The sequence below is a fragment of the Oncorhynchus clarkii genome, chromosome 31 (assembly GCF_045791955.1).
Source record: "Oncorhynchus clarkii lewisi isolate Uvic-CL-2024 chromosome 31, UVic_Ocla_1.0, whole genome shotgun sequence".
In the NCBI taxonomy this organism is placed as follows: domain Eukaryota; kingdom Metazoa; phylum Chordata; class Actinopteri; order Salmoniformes; family Salmonidae; genus Oncorhynchus; species Oncorhynchus clarkii.
In genome coordinates this window covers 25,984,839-25,997,664 of record NC_092177.1, presented here as the reverse complement: position 1 = coordinate 25,997,664, position 12,826 = coordinate 25,984,839, and the positions used below count along the sequence as shown (strand labels likewise).

The 12,826-nt window shown below is 43.7% G+C and overlaps 1 pseudogene; it reads right to left on the bottom strand.

Moving 5' to 3' along the window:
• Nucleotides 1-6,150, bottom strand: part of LOC139390839 (protein diaphanous homolog 1-like) — a 91,197-nt pseudogene extending 85,047 nt beyond the window's left edge.
• Nucleotides 6,151-12,826: the final 6,676 nt, after the last annotated feature.

Sequence of the window (12,826 nt, the reverse complement as noted above, 5' to 3'; positions counted from 1 at the left end):
AAAGGGGCAGTGTTGTATTTTGAGTAAGGCTTGAATAAGTAGCCAATAGGCAGAGGGTAGCATAATTTGTTTGATTCTCTGTAATAATGGTATGGGAATAATAATGTATTTCATTTTGTAAAGTGGTTTCTTGCATCAAACACCACATTTTCAGTCACCTTGTCTGAATGACAAGTGGATAAGCAGGTTATTGTCAAGCCCTGCATGGTTTTTTTAAATCTCATGGAATGTAAACCTACATTGAATACCACACATTGGCTGCTGCTGTAGGTTGAATGATAGAACAGCTGTTTCCATGTTGAAATGTTAGGGGTTGCATTTTCTGCATTCTGTTTGATGGTAGGCCTACATTATAATCACATAACCACAGTAGTCTACTTGGCCACTGTTAAAACAGTAACTTAAAGCAGGTACAGCCTCAGTGTTCACAGTAAACGCACGCTGGAAGTTTGCGCTCTGCAGACCTGAACTTTTCTCAGTACCCCAAAAAATTAGAGGGAACATTGGCTACATGGTTCTCGTCACTGGAGAGAACGCACTATCACATTTCATAACACTTTTAAAACAATTACCTGCATTCCAGATCACCTAATCAGCCAATAGATGATGGATGTGTTCGACAAGTATGGCCATACCATCTGTTTATATCGTCATGAGAAAGTAGATATCTCGCTTAGATGTGCCCAACCTAAATAGTGTACCAAATTATTCAACTCGGTTTCTCCTTCAAGTACCATCTTGCAACGCGCCGTGTGTCTGTGGGAAAGGGCCGTTGTTGCCATAGCAACCGACTATACTCCCTCTGAGAGAACTCCTAAATGAATTGTTCAGTTTGTTTAGACAATTGTACAGCCAGCTAGCCAGCTAGCTACTTCACATGGTGATTTTGACTTTAGTATAATTGTGTGTAGCTATGTAGCTAGCTGTCCAGCCCAGAGAGAGAGCATTGGGGGGGGGGGGGGGGGGGGGGGGGGTTGTCGACTTGAGCTGGCAACAGACGTTTGTTTTTTACATATACATGTTAAACACTTAATCATAGTAATTAGTGGTTTGGGTGGATTAGACAAGAAGGCCTCGAACAAAGCCCCCTCTTAGTGGGTGTCTATGTCTGCACGTCCATAAGAGTATCTGAGTAAGCACTTAGACGCAGGTAGGTAAGTCGCTGCTGATCCTCATAGTTCAACCTCCCTGGGCGTCAGTACAGAGATACACACACAAACCACTCCCCACTCTAGGGCAAGACAGTGGCAACCATTTCCAATAACACCATTCAAGAATTTCACCATGACTTAAAGATACCAGTTCGACGTCTCACTCAATTTATACTCTTGGGAGAGAATCCAAATGTAAAAGATTATAATGGGCAATTTCAAGTTAATATGACCCTAAGATATCCTCATGTTAAGTCTGGGTGAGGTGAGACACCTTAGTAAGTTGTGCAGCACTCTCCTATTGGACAGCAACAACAACAAAATCAGGAAGTGTGCATTACTATGGTGATGTAACCTGCTTCCGAACCTACAGGTGGCAAAGCCACAGAAGGAAATATGCGACTCCGAAAGGAAATAAAGTCTACCAGCTGGAATGGATAAGTGCTGTCAGGGATCAGTCACACAGAGGATCTAGATGTGGTTGATTGGGCGTGCGTGTACATGACCATGCTTGGCAGATCCAAGCACCATGCACTTCTGATGGCTGCACACAGCTCATACACCCTGTGCTAGCCTTCAGCCTGGGAATTACCAGGGACATCACCATACAATACCACCATACTTAGTTGCCGATATGATATGCACTGCGATTCTCTCAATTCTATGTGTTGCGATTCGATACTGCGATTTTGTGTTTTGATGTTCCACACATATTGGCTCACTATATGTCTGCTGCAGAGAGACAAAATAAAGTTTTAATCAGTCAAGGAAATAAGTGCTAAAAACGTGTTGACTCCCTATTTAAAAAGTAGATTGTGCTATATGATGACATATACCTGCATTTTGGCACAAGTACAGGCGAGTAGCTCTGAGTAGGCCTGCCACGACCATGAGGATCAGAGGTCAGATTCTCACCTGAGACATTGGTCAGACAGAGAAACATCATGGCAGTTTAACAAGGTGTCTGGGATGACCAGGGGTTAGCTGAGGAATGCCATCCCCTTATACTAGAAGTGTGTGTGTGTGTTTGGGAGGCTAAACATGGCAGGTTAACAGGGCTCCAGTTGAGTTATGCCATCCCCTCGTTCATCGCTCTCTATGTAGGAGTAAGGCCCTGCATGCTTACGCCATGAGGCAGCCCAGTGCGCCTTCTCAGACATGAGGCAGCCCAGTGCGCCTTCTCAGACATGAGGCAGCCCAGTGCGCCTTCTCAGACATGAGGCAGCCCAGTGCGCCTTCTCAGACATGAGGCAGCCCAGTGCGCCTTCTCAGACATGAGGCAGCCCAGTGCGCCTTCTCAGACATGAGGCAGCCCAGTGCGCCTTCTCAGACATGAGGCAGCCCAGTGTGCCTTCTCAGTTTAAGAGTATGGTCCAAAATATCAACAGTGAGTTGAGATGAGTTGTGTAATCGTATTTACTACCCACACTGGTGCCTCTGGGCCCTGCCACAATAGATGGAGAGAAGGAGGGGTAGTGTAGTGACAGAAAGGTTACTGGGGAAGAAAAAAGCAATTTCCTGCTTTTCATTTTTGCACAACTTCCTGCAACAATATAGACCAAAGAGTCAGAAGGTTTGTGTCTTTGTTTAGCGAATGACAAGCAGATATGTACACGCAGTTACTAACTCAAACTGGCCTTCTAAAATCTTGAAACGTAGTAAAGAAACATTGAAATAGTAAAATGAGGTAATAGCTGGATTTGTACTGTAGCCTGATTTTTTTACTAAATGAAAAGTGTAAACGAGAAAACGCCCAGGATTCTGTCCAAGAAAAAGGATGTTTGACAAAGAAGAGCAGAAATGACTCCCATTCTTTCAATACAACTGAAGAGTTTAAAAGGTGAGCCCATGTTGTCACTGAACAGCCCAGCGACACACACCAGGTACAGTTTAACATCCACGTTCAAACACCTGCAGACCACACACAATAATCCAACATGTAGATTAAACATCTCTTTGCCCTTGGCGAGGAAGGAACGTGGCATGAGTTCAAAGAATGTGTCAAAAGCAAGTGTTTATCAGTGATAAAATGGTGAGATGGACAGAACAAAGCATATGTAATGGGTGTTCATTCACCAAACCCAACTGACTGACAAGTGTTTATCAGTGATAAAATGGTGAGATGGACAGAACAAAGCCTATGTAATGGGTGTTCATTCACCAAACCCAACTGACTGACAAGTGTTTATCAGTGATAAAATGGTGAGATGGACAGAACAAAGCCTATGTAATGGGTGTTCATTCACCAAACCCAACTGACTGACAAGTGTTTATCAGTGATAAAATGGTGAGATGGACAGAACAAAGCATATGTAATGGGTGTTCATTCACCAAACCCAACTGACTGACAAGTGTTTATCAGTGATAAAATGGAGAGATGGACAGAACAAAGCATATGTAATGGGTGTTCATTCACCAAACCCAATTGACTGCAACAGAGTAAGCATTCACCATCAAAGACAGGTGGAACCAACATGAGTGCAGTTAGTGTGGAACACTCAGTAAACCAAGGCAGTGGGGTACATGCACACAAACAGGAACTTGTTTAACTCCCTAAAAGGGAAGACAGAGGGATTTACTAAAGTTAGCTAAGTAGCACAGAATGGCGTGTTCTCTGGTCTTCGCCATCCTCACACACACACACACACACACACACACACACACACACACGTATAATGCAGAAAGCACACCAACACACAGAGATATACACTGACACGGTTCTTGACACAGCTCTTCAGCCAGCATGTTTTATCACCTCTGTCACTTTCTCCTCAGTGAGTTGACAAGCTGTGTCCAGCCTGACTGACACTGGGACAAAGAGCACATTACACCCACCCAATCCAAGGACTCAACACATGGGCCTACCATAGTGATCATCACCTAGTGGGCTACGTCAGTAGCATAGAGCAATGGATCAATGATCTCCTGATCCATGCCTAACAAAGCTCCATCCTCCAGATGCTCATCGAACTCAACCACATGAGCTAAAACCCTAGACCAAAGACAACAGAAAGCACTCAAATATGACGAAATTAGAGAAAACAAAAAATCTACACTCAAAGAGAGGAAAAGGTACAAGTATGTAGAGGAAGAGATTCCTGCAGTGAGCGAATGCCTTGCTCTGCCTGTTTGCTCTGGCATAGCAGACTTTTTACACAAGTCACTTATCCAGTTAGGACAGACAGAGCGCACTCGCTTTAGGCTACATACTCTGCAGCTGTATGCATATATCTGACTCAGCCTCATAGCCATGTCATCTCTAACAACACTGCTCTTTTTAATCCACTGTAGAATGTCTACTAATAATATCCATCCCCCTGCAACCTCCCCAAATCTGAACAACAGGTAGAGGTCAAGAGTTTTGTTACAGTGTCCTAAAACTAACTGGGTGTGTTCACCCTCAGCCAATCAGTGGCCTCCGTCTGGTGGGATGAGCATCAGGTGGGGGCAGTGGTGCATGCTGGGAAGGGTTATTTCTGCTAGAGGTGTGTCCAGGTAGGGTCGATCTAATGACCTCTGTGTTAGAGCTGAGATGATCGACCGAAAATGACACAGACAGCTTATCATGGACATTTAGCTGACATCTTCATCACATTGAATTACACCCATTCTTGCCATGGGTACTCACTGGCTATGATGTTACTACGTCACCTCCACCAGGTTACTACAGTCAGCGCGATGTACCACGTCAGTGTTTAACTACGATACAAAGTAGCATATTCTTTATGTTGATGATTTAAATCGACTTCCCATTCAAAATTGGTTGTCATTGACGTCTAAATTACATTTCCTAACAGTAGACTGCAAGGGAGACAATGAAGTTGCTTGCCGACGTGTAAAATAACATGTAATCCATATCTGTAATGTACTTAACTATAACCCTGGTTCAATCCGGAGACAGTAACCTGTTAAACCCTAACCGAATTATCTCCAAATCAAACAATAGAACTTGCTACTACCGGGTTACAGTTTCCAAACCGCGAGTCATGCAGTTTGTTACAATGTCCCTCATTGCAGCACTTCAGACTTTCAGCAGGTGGTAAACTAACTACTTCCTCATGTGTTCACAAACCAAGGTTTGACATTAGCCTTGCAGATTTCAGAGTTTTCGGAAAACACGCTGAATAATGTCAAACTGGTTGCAAATTAAATATAATCACAAGCAGGTCTGCTAGACAGAGTTACTAGTGATATACTGACAAGCCACTTGTTCTACCAATAAGTAACTGTTGATGAGTCCACACTTGTTCAGCATGTTGCCATCAGAGCCCATAAGTAACATTGAACAGGAGTGCATAAACTAGCTAACTCACAATCAGTGAAATATGAATACGTACAAATTTCTTTTTCCCGTCTCCATCTTCATAATTTCTCTTTTCTTTTTTGTCCTTCTTGCTTTTGGGAGCAGCAGCAGAGGCAGAATTCCCCGCATTAGGATCCATTGTGATTTAGACAATTTCCTCAAAGAGAGAACAAAACTAAACTCACGAACACACCCGGTGATAACCGTATTTTTACACAAAAACAAACTGACGCCTCGCTACCAAGTAATGAAAAGTTGTCCTTTCCGAAGAAAAAAAGTTCTGAGTAGACCCTGCTGCCTGTCTGTACTCGCCTAACGTTACTGCTTTTGGACTAGTTACTATTAGCGAGTGGCTAGCTAGTCGCTAGCCAATAACCCGAACCCCCGCCTGTGATGGAAAAAGGAGGGAAATTTAAAGTACCCCCAAACAGCGGAAGGAAAACGCCACTCTTGACGGCTCTTTGTTGTTGCACCAAAGACAACTATACCATTTATTTTAGTTAGTTAATGTTCCACAGTTGTCGTCCCAAAGAAAGAGGGTTGCCCGTAATCCTTGCAAATGTTGAGTGGCTAACGTTAGATATCTTACAACTCGGTGAACAAAGACGGTTCTTCCTACTACCACAAGTTGTTTCTATACAACACGGTAGTCGTGTGGTTTCCCCATATTCGTGTCCATTAGTGCAACAAGTTAACTTTCTCGAGTGACAACGTTCAAACACATCCACAGTAGTTTTCTTCCTGTGCTGACAAATTAGAACGGCTGGGAGAGGAGCCATGCGCACTAGAACTACACCTGAGAGATGACAGATACAGTAGGTTAGGTATTCCCAAACTGGGGTACGCCAAATAAAAATGTAATTCACTTATTTATTTATTTTAATAAAAATTCAAACAGTACATTTATATTTTCTAACGGGGGTATATATTTGGGTGAGTTTTTTTTCTCTCGTCTGAGTAACCTCATTTCACTGCCATTAAATAAAATGAAACCATCTAGTGTTCAGCAAAATAACAGCACAATGTCAAATACATGTAGCCTAGTCAAATAATTAACATCCAATCACATTAACCGTTACTCTCTGGCAGGAAACCTTCACTCTTGCGCAGACATTTAAAAACATGACCATTTGAAAATAAGCCACAGGAGTTTTTAAGCGAGAATAAAGTCGATTTTCGAGTAGTAAGACATGTATAAAAGCAACAGATACCATTAATAAGAAGGGGCTAGCTGCAGGGGCGAAAATGTGATATCAACTTTGGAGGGGACAATTACATGAAATTCCTGAGGGGGACACCAAAAGTAGTGCTGTACACATAGCCTACGTTGTAGTATGTTTTTATTTAACTTTTTCTGATTCATTTATATAGTCATTAAATATGTGCCACTGGTTTGAGTCTATTACAACATCTTTACAAGAACAAAACGCTCAGAATAAGTACAGTTCTAAAAGCGAAATAACAATGAAATAACAATGAAAAACCCAAACAAATCCACCAAAATATCCTTCAGAAATACTTAGTTATTGTTCAGTCAGTGTCTCAACTCTTCAAACAACAGCTATGGACAAGTATGTCACACAAAGTATGCCATTTTAAATAAATAATTAGTAAGTGTACTGTCATGTACTAAAGACTACTAAACAAAATAACATATATCATACTATACCGCAGGGGGTCTCAAACAGGGTAGGTGGACCCCTAGGGGTCCCTGGTGTAATGGCAAGGGGTCCATGAAATAAAAAAGTGTAATGAACATATTCAGCAGCACAAGGATTCCAGTAACTTTACATTTAATATAGAGGGGGTGGAGGTCCCTGAGGATCACTCAAAACCTTGCCTCAAAATATGCAGGGGTTCCAGTACCGAAAAAAGGTTGAGAACCACTGCTATTCACACTACTGAACAAAACAACTGAACATATGTTTGAGGGTTTCAATGGATCCAACACATTGCTGGTAGATATTTTCCCTCAAGACTGTCCAGCCTGTCTTTATGTACATTACAGACTAAGTTCTGATCAGCACCTCAACTTGGTCAACCAACCCCCGCACCTCCACTGGAAGCCTCCTGAGGACCTCTGCTGCCTCTCCACTGCTGCTACAGGGGTATTTGATGCGAAAGAGATGCAACTGCACTAAAAGAGAATATATGTTCCGCTCAGGGTACTGATCTAGAGACTCATCCAACTCCCCCGTGAGAAGCGCTCTTTCCAACTCTTACAGAACGTTTAGACTGTCCTGGTCAAAACGGTTGCCAAACAACCTCCACACCATCCAACACTTTAAAAAGATTCTGCCCTATAGTGATCCACTGCTTTGCCAGCAAATCGTCTTGAGTGTCTTTCAATGGAGTCAATCAATGTTGTTGCTTTCTCATACAGTGCAAGGTAGCTTTCGTCATTTCGTCACTGCTGTTTACCCCAAGCACTGGATAACTGGGGACTGATTGGATTTAGCTGGTGTGCTGTTACAGTTACACAGTGGCGGTGGGTTTGGCAGTTTAGAATTTTACAATGGCTTTTCTCCAGTTCCTAAATCCTGCACTAATGAAGGCAGCATCTGCTCTTTGGCCAAAAGATGGCTGGCTTGAAAACCCTTGGCTACAGTGAAAACACAACACTCCTTTTATTGATGGATTATGATGTAGCCAGGGGAAATCACCAAACCATCTCTCTTGAAATGTCAGCACTCTGTTGGCAAGAGATTACAGTTCTATAAATTGTGGGTGTGGCTGATATGTTTTTGTGCCATCACTGAGGTAACTGGACAATGCTGTGCCACTGTCCCCTATACTGGTGCTGCTGGCAACAAGGTTGTCACCTGGTCCTGCCGTGGCTGTGCCACTGTCCCCTATACTGGTGCTGCTGGCAACAAGGTTGACACCTGGTCCTGCCGTGGCTGTGCAACTGTCCCCTATACTGGTGCTGCTGGCAACAAGGTTGACACCTGGTCCTGCCGTGGCTGTGCCACTGTCCCCTATACTGGTGCTGCTGGCAACAAGGTTGACACCTGGTTCTGCCGTGGCTGTGACACTGTCCCCTATACTGGTGCAGCTGGCAACAAGGTTGACACCTGGTCCTGCCGTGGCTGTGACACTGTCACCTATACTGGTCCTGCCGTGGCTGTGACACTGTCACCTATACTGGTCCTGCCGTGGCTGTGCCACTGTCTCCTATACTGGTGCTGCTGGCAACAAGGTTGACACCTGGTCCTGCCGTGGCTGTGACACTGTCACCTATACTGGTGCTGCTGGCAACAAGGTTGACACCTGGTCCTGCCGTGGCTGTGCAACTGTCCCCTATACTGGTGCTGCTGGCAACAAGGTTGACACCTGGTCCTGCCGTGGCTGTGCCACTGTCCCCTATACTGGTGCTGCTGGCAACAAGGTTGACACCTGGTCCTGCCGTGGCTGTGCCACTGTCCTCTATACTGGTCCTGCCGTGGCTGTGACACTGTCACCTATACTGGTCCTGCCGTGGCTGTGACACTGTCCTCTATACTGGTCCTGCCGTGGCTGTGACACTGTCCTCTGAAGTCTCTCCTTGGCTCTTTCCCTTTCACCACTCTCACTGACTCACAGTCTGTCTCTAGAAAAGAAATAAGGTGTTTGCTGTACTCCTAACTACCAGTACCCAAAACGACACAATTAATCACAACAGCAACACCATTTCCTTCAACAAATCTTAGTTCAGTCACCAGTTAAAGTTGAGAGTGGGGGTATCCATGGCATTTTCCAATTATGTCCCTATTTTACAGTCTAAAAAATTGAGAACCTTTCATAATGTTGCCAAACAAAGACTCAACAAACTTACCTGAGACTCCCTGTCTCTGCCAGTCTGTCCCTGCCTATCAGTCTCTGTCAGTCTGTCCCTGCCTATCAGTCTCTGTCAGTCTGTCCCTGCCTATCAGTCTCTGTCAGTCTGTCCCTGCCTATCAGTCTCTGTCAGTCTGTCCCTGCCTATCAGTCTATGTCAGTCTGTCCCTGCCTATCAGTCTCTGTCAGTCTGTCCCTGCCTATCAGTCTCTGCCAGTCTGTCCCAGACAATCAGTCTCTGCCAGTCTGTCCCTGCCGATCAGTCTCATTCAGTCTGTCCCTGCCTATCAGTCTCATTCAGTCTGTCCCTGCCTATCAGTCTCTGCCAGTCTGTCCCTGCCTATCAGTCTCTGCCAGTCTGTCCCTGCCTATCAGTCTCATTCAGTCTGTCCCTGCCTATCAGTCTCATTCAGTCTGTCCCTGCCTATCAGTCTCTGTCAGTCTGTCCCTGCCTATCAGTCTCTGTCAGTCTGTCCCTGCCGATCAGTCTCATTCAGTCTGTCCCTGCCTATCAGTCTCTGTCAGTCTGTCCCTGCCTATCAGTCTCTGCCAGTCTGTCCCTGCCTATCGGTCTCTGTCAGTCTGTCCCTGCCTATCAGTCTCTGTCAGTCTGTCCCTGCCTATCAGTCTCTGTCAGTCTGTCCCTGCCTATCAGTCTCTGTCAGTCTGTCCCTGCCTATCAATCTCTGTCAGTCTGTCCCTGCCTATCAGTCTCTGTCAGTCTGTCCCTGCCTATCAGTCTCTGTCAGTCTGTCCCTGCCTATCAGTCTCTGCCAGTCTGTCCCTGCCTATCAGTCTCTGTCAGTCTGTCCCTGCCTATCAGTCTCTGTCAGTCTGTCTCTGCCCATCTGTTGCCTGATCTGCCTAATGACATCATTGTGAAACGTTTCCATTATCATTTCACTTCTTTCTAATGAACATTTTATCAACTAGTCTTTGAGATATTAGACTACTGGGGTTCTTACTTTGCGTTTTGGTGTACTGAAAAATACTCTGATGTCTGTCTTTTTACTACCTGGCAGGCTGGCTAGCTGCACAAACACACACACACACACACGCACGCACACGCACACGCACACACACACGCGCACACACACACACACACACACACACACACACACACACACACACACACACACACACACACACACACACACACACACAGTGTGTAGGTTATTTACAGTAGGAGTTGGGCTTCTATCATCTTATCTTCTATCATTCTATATGGGCTTCGATCTAAAAGGCAGCTAGCAAATGTGAAGTGGATTGCAGTGACACGAGTTGACAGCTGTGTGAGTTCACCATTTACACAACATATGCTGCAACCTTTTGTCATTGTAATATAGTATGTTTCATATTGGCTGGCTTCCAACAATAGCTGAATTTGCAGAGCTAGCGAGCACCAATTCCGTTTCTGTGGTGTTTGCTATTATCTTTGCTATCGTCAGTTTACTCCAAGATCAGCACACGTGCTTCAAAGTCCCATAGCGACAATTTAGTTTTTGCAACAAGACCATTAAAGATATTTAAGACAATGGTAGAAGAGAGTGTAGTTCTGTTCAGTTGGGAGTTCAGTTTATCTCTAACCTGATCACAGGGACTTTGAAGCACTACAGCTGCATGTTGATCTTGGAATAAACTGACGATAGCAATGATTCCATCTTTGATGACGCCACGTAAATAGAATAGGTACTAGCTAGCTTAATAGCTAATGTTTGCCCGCTAGCTCTGCAAATTCAGCTAGTGTGTGTGTGAACCCTGCCAACATAAAAAAATAAACATTGCTATGGCGCGATTGACTGGAATAACTTCACGTCAGTTATGTGCATTGAGTGCCTTTCAAAAAGTAGATACGAACCCTCTTACCTGCCAGATAAAGAACTGGCAGTGGATCAAACCATTGTGAGGCAAAGGCAGCAAGCATGTAACGCTTTTACCACATACTGGTTATCAAGGGGCAAAGTATTGCCATGTTTTTTTTTAAATTGAGAGACCATTATTTTCACTTGTCTGTCCGCTTGCATGATGATGAGTTTCTCACACGACTGGCCTGTCTGGGGGATGTTTTTTCCCACCTGAATGATCTGAATTACAGGGACTCTCCACAACTATATTCAATGTGCGGGACAAAATTAAGGCTATTGTTAAGAAGTTGGAGCTCTTCTCTGTCTGCAGTAACAAGGACCACACACAGGTATTTCCATCATTATATATTTTTTTGTGTGCAAATTAACTCAAGCTTACGGACAATGTCAAATGTGATATAGCGAAGCACCTGAGTGAGCTGGGTGCGCAATTACGCAGGTACTTTCTCGAAACGGACAAAACAAACAGCTGGATTCGTTATCCCTTTCATGCCCTGCCTCCAGTCCACTTACCGATATCTGAACTAGAGAGCCTCATTGAAATTGCAACAAGCGGTTCTGTGAAAATTGAATTTAATCAGAAGCCACTGACAGATTTCTGGACAGGGCTGTGCTCAGAGTTTCTTGCCTTGGCAAATCACGCTGTTAAGACACTGATGCCCTTTGCAACCACGTACCTATGTGAGAGTGGATTCTCGGCCCTCAGTAGCATGAAAACTATATACAGGCACAACCTATGTGTGGAAAATGATTTAAGACTCTCCAATACAACCCAACATTACAGAGTTATGTGCATCCTTTCAAGCACACCCTTCTCATTAACCTGTGGTGAGTTATTCACAATTTTTGATGAGCAAAAAAGGTTTTATATGCAAGATTGATAAATAAAGAGTTAAATATTGATTATTTATTATATTATTATTTGTGCCCTGGTCCTTTAAGAGCTCTTTGTCACTTCCAATGAGCCGGGTTGTGACAAAAACACACTAATTCTTATGTTTAATAAATGTATCGTATAGTGTGTGTGTGGCAGGATTACAATGATGGCAAAAAACAACATTTCAGAGTGGCTGACCCTGGTGCTAGAGGGGGTACGCAGCTGGAGGTTGAATGTTTGCAGGGGGACGGGACTATAAAACGTTTGGGAACCACTGCAGAAGATGGAAAGGTAGAAGGGCCCTCAAGTCATTCTTGTAAATTTGATGAATGTCAACAAAAATCACATGTGAAGTAGAAAGATGCAAAACAAATGAATCAAATCATGCTTAATGAATATAAATAGAAAAGTTGAAGGCTTCATTTAAATTGATTGAAATGTAGCTTTGAGTAAAGTAGCCTATAATTTCTGAATCCCCCAACAATTTTTTTTGGTGTCATATTTTAGTCGTTCCAGCTCAGCTCCAGCATGATTCACTATGACAACATCCCATTGGAATGTGTTTGGGTTGTGGTGCATAGTCAATATTTTTAACTATCCCAACAGATGGAATTGAGAACGGTATTTTACTCAGCCTATGTCTTAAGAACACAAACAGACACAACAATAGAACAAAACCACCTCTGCAGTTCACTGTGATATGGAAATACTATGTTTCCTCATTAGCTTAAATTTGATTAACGATTTCATAATTATTTCAAATTTCCTTGGAGTTTAAGGTAAGGCTAATGACCGTTTTAGTCTACCACCTAGT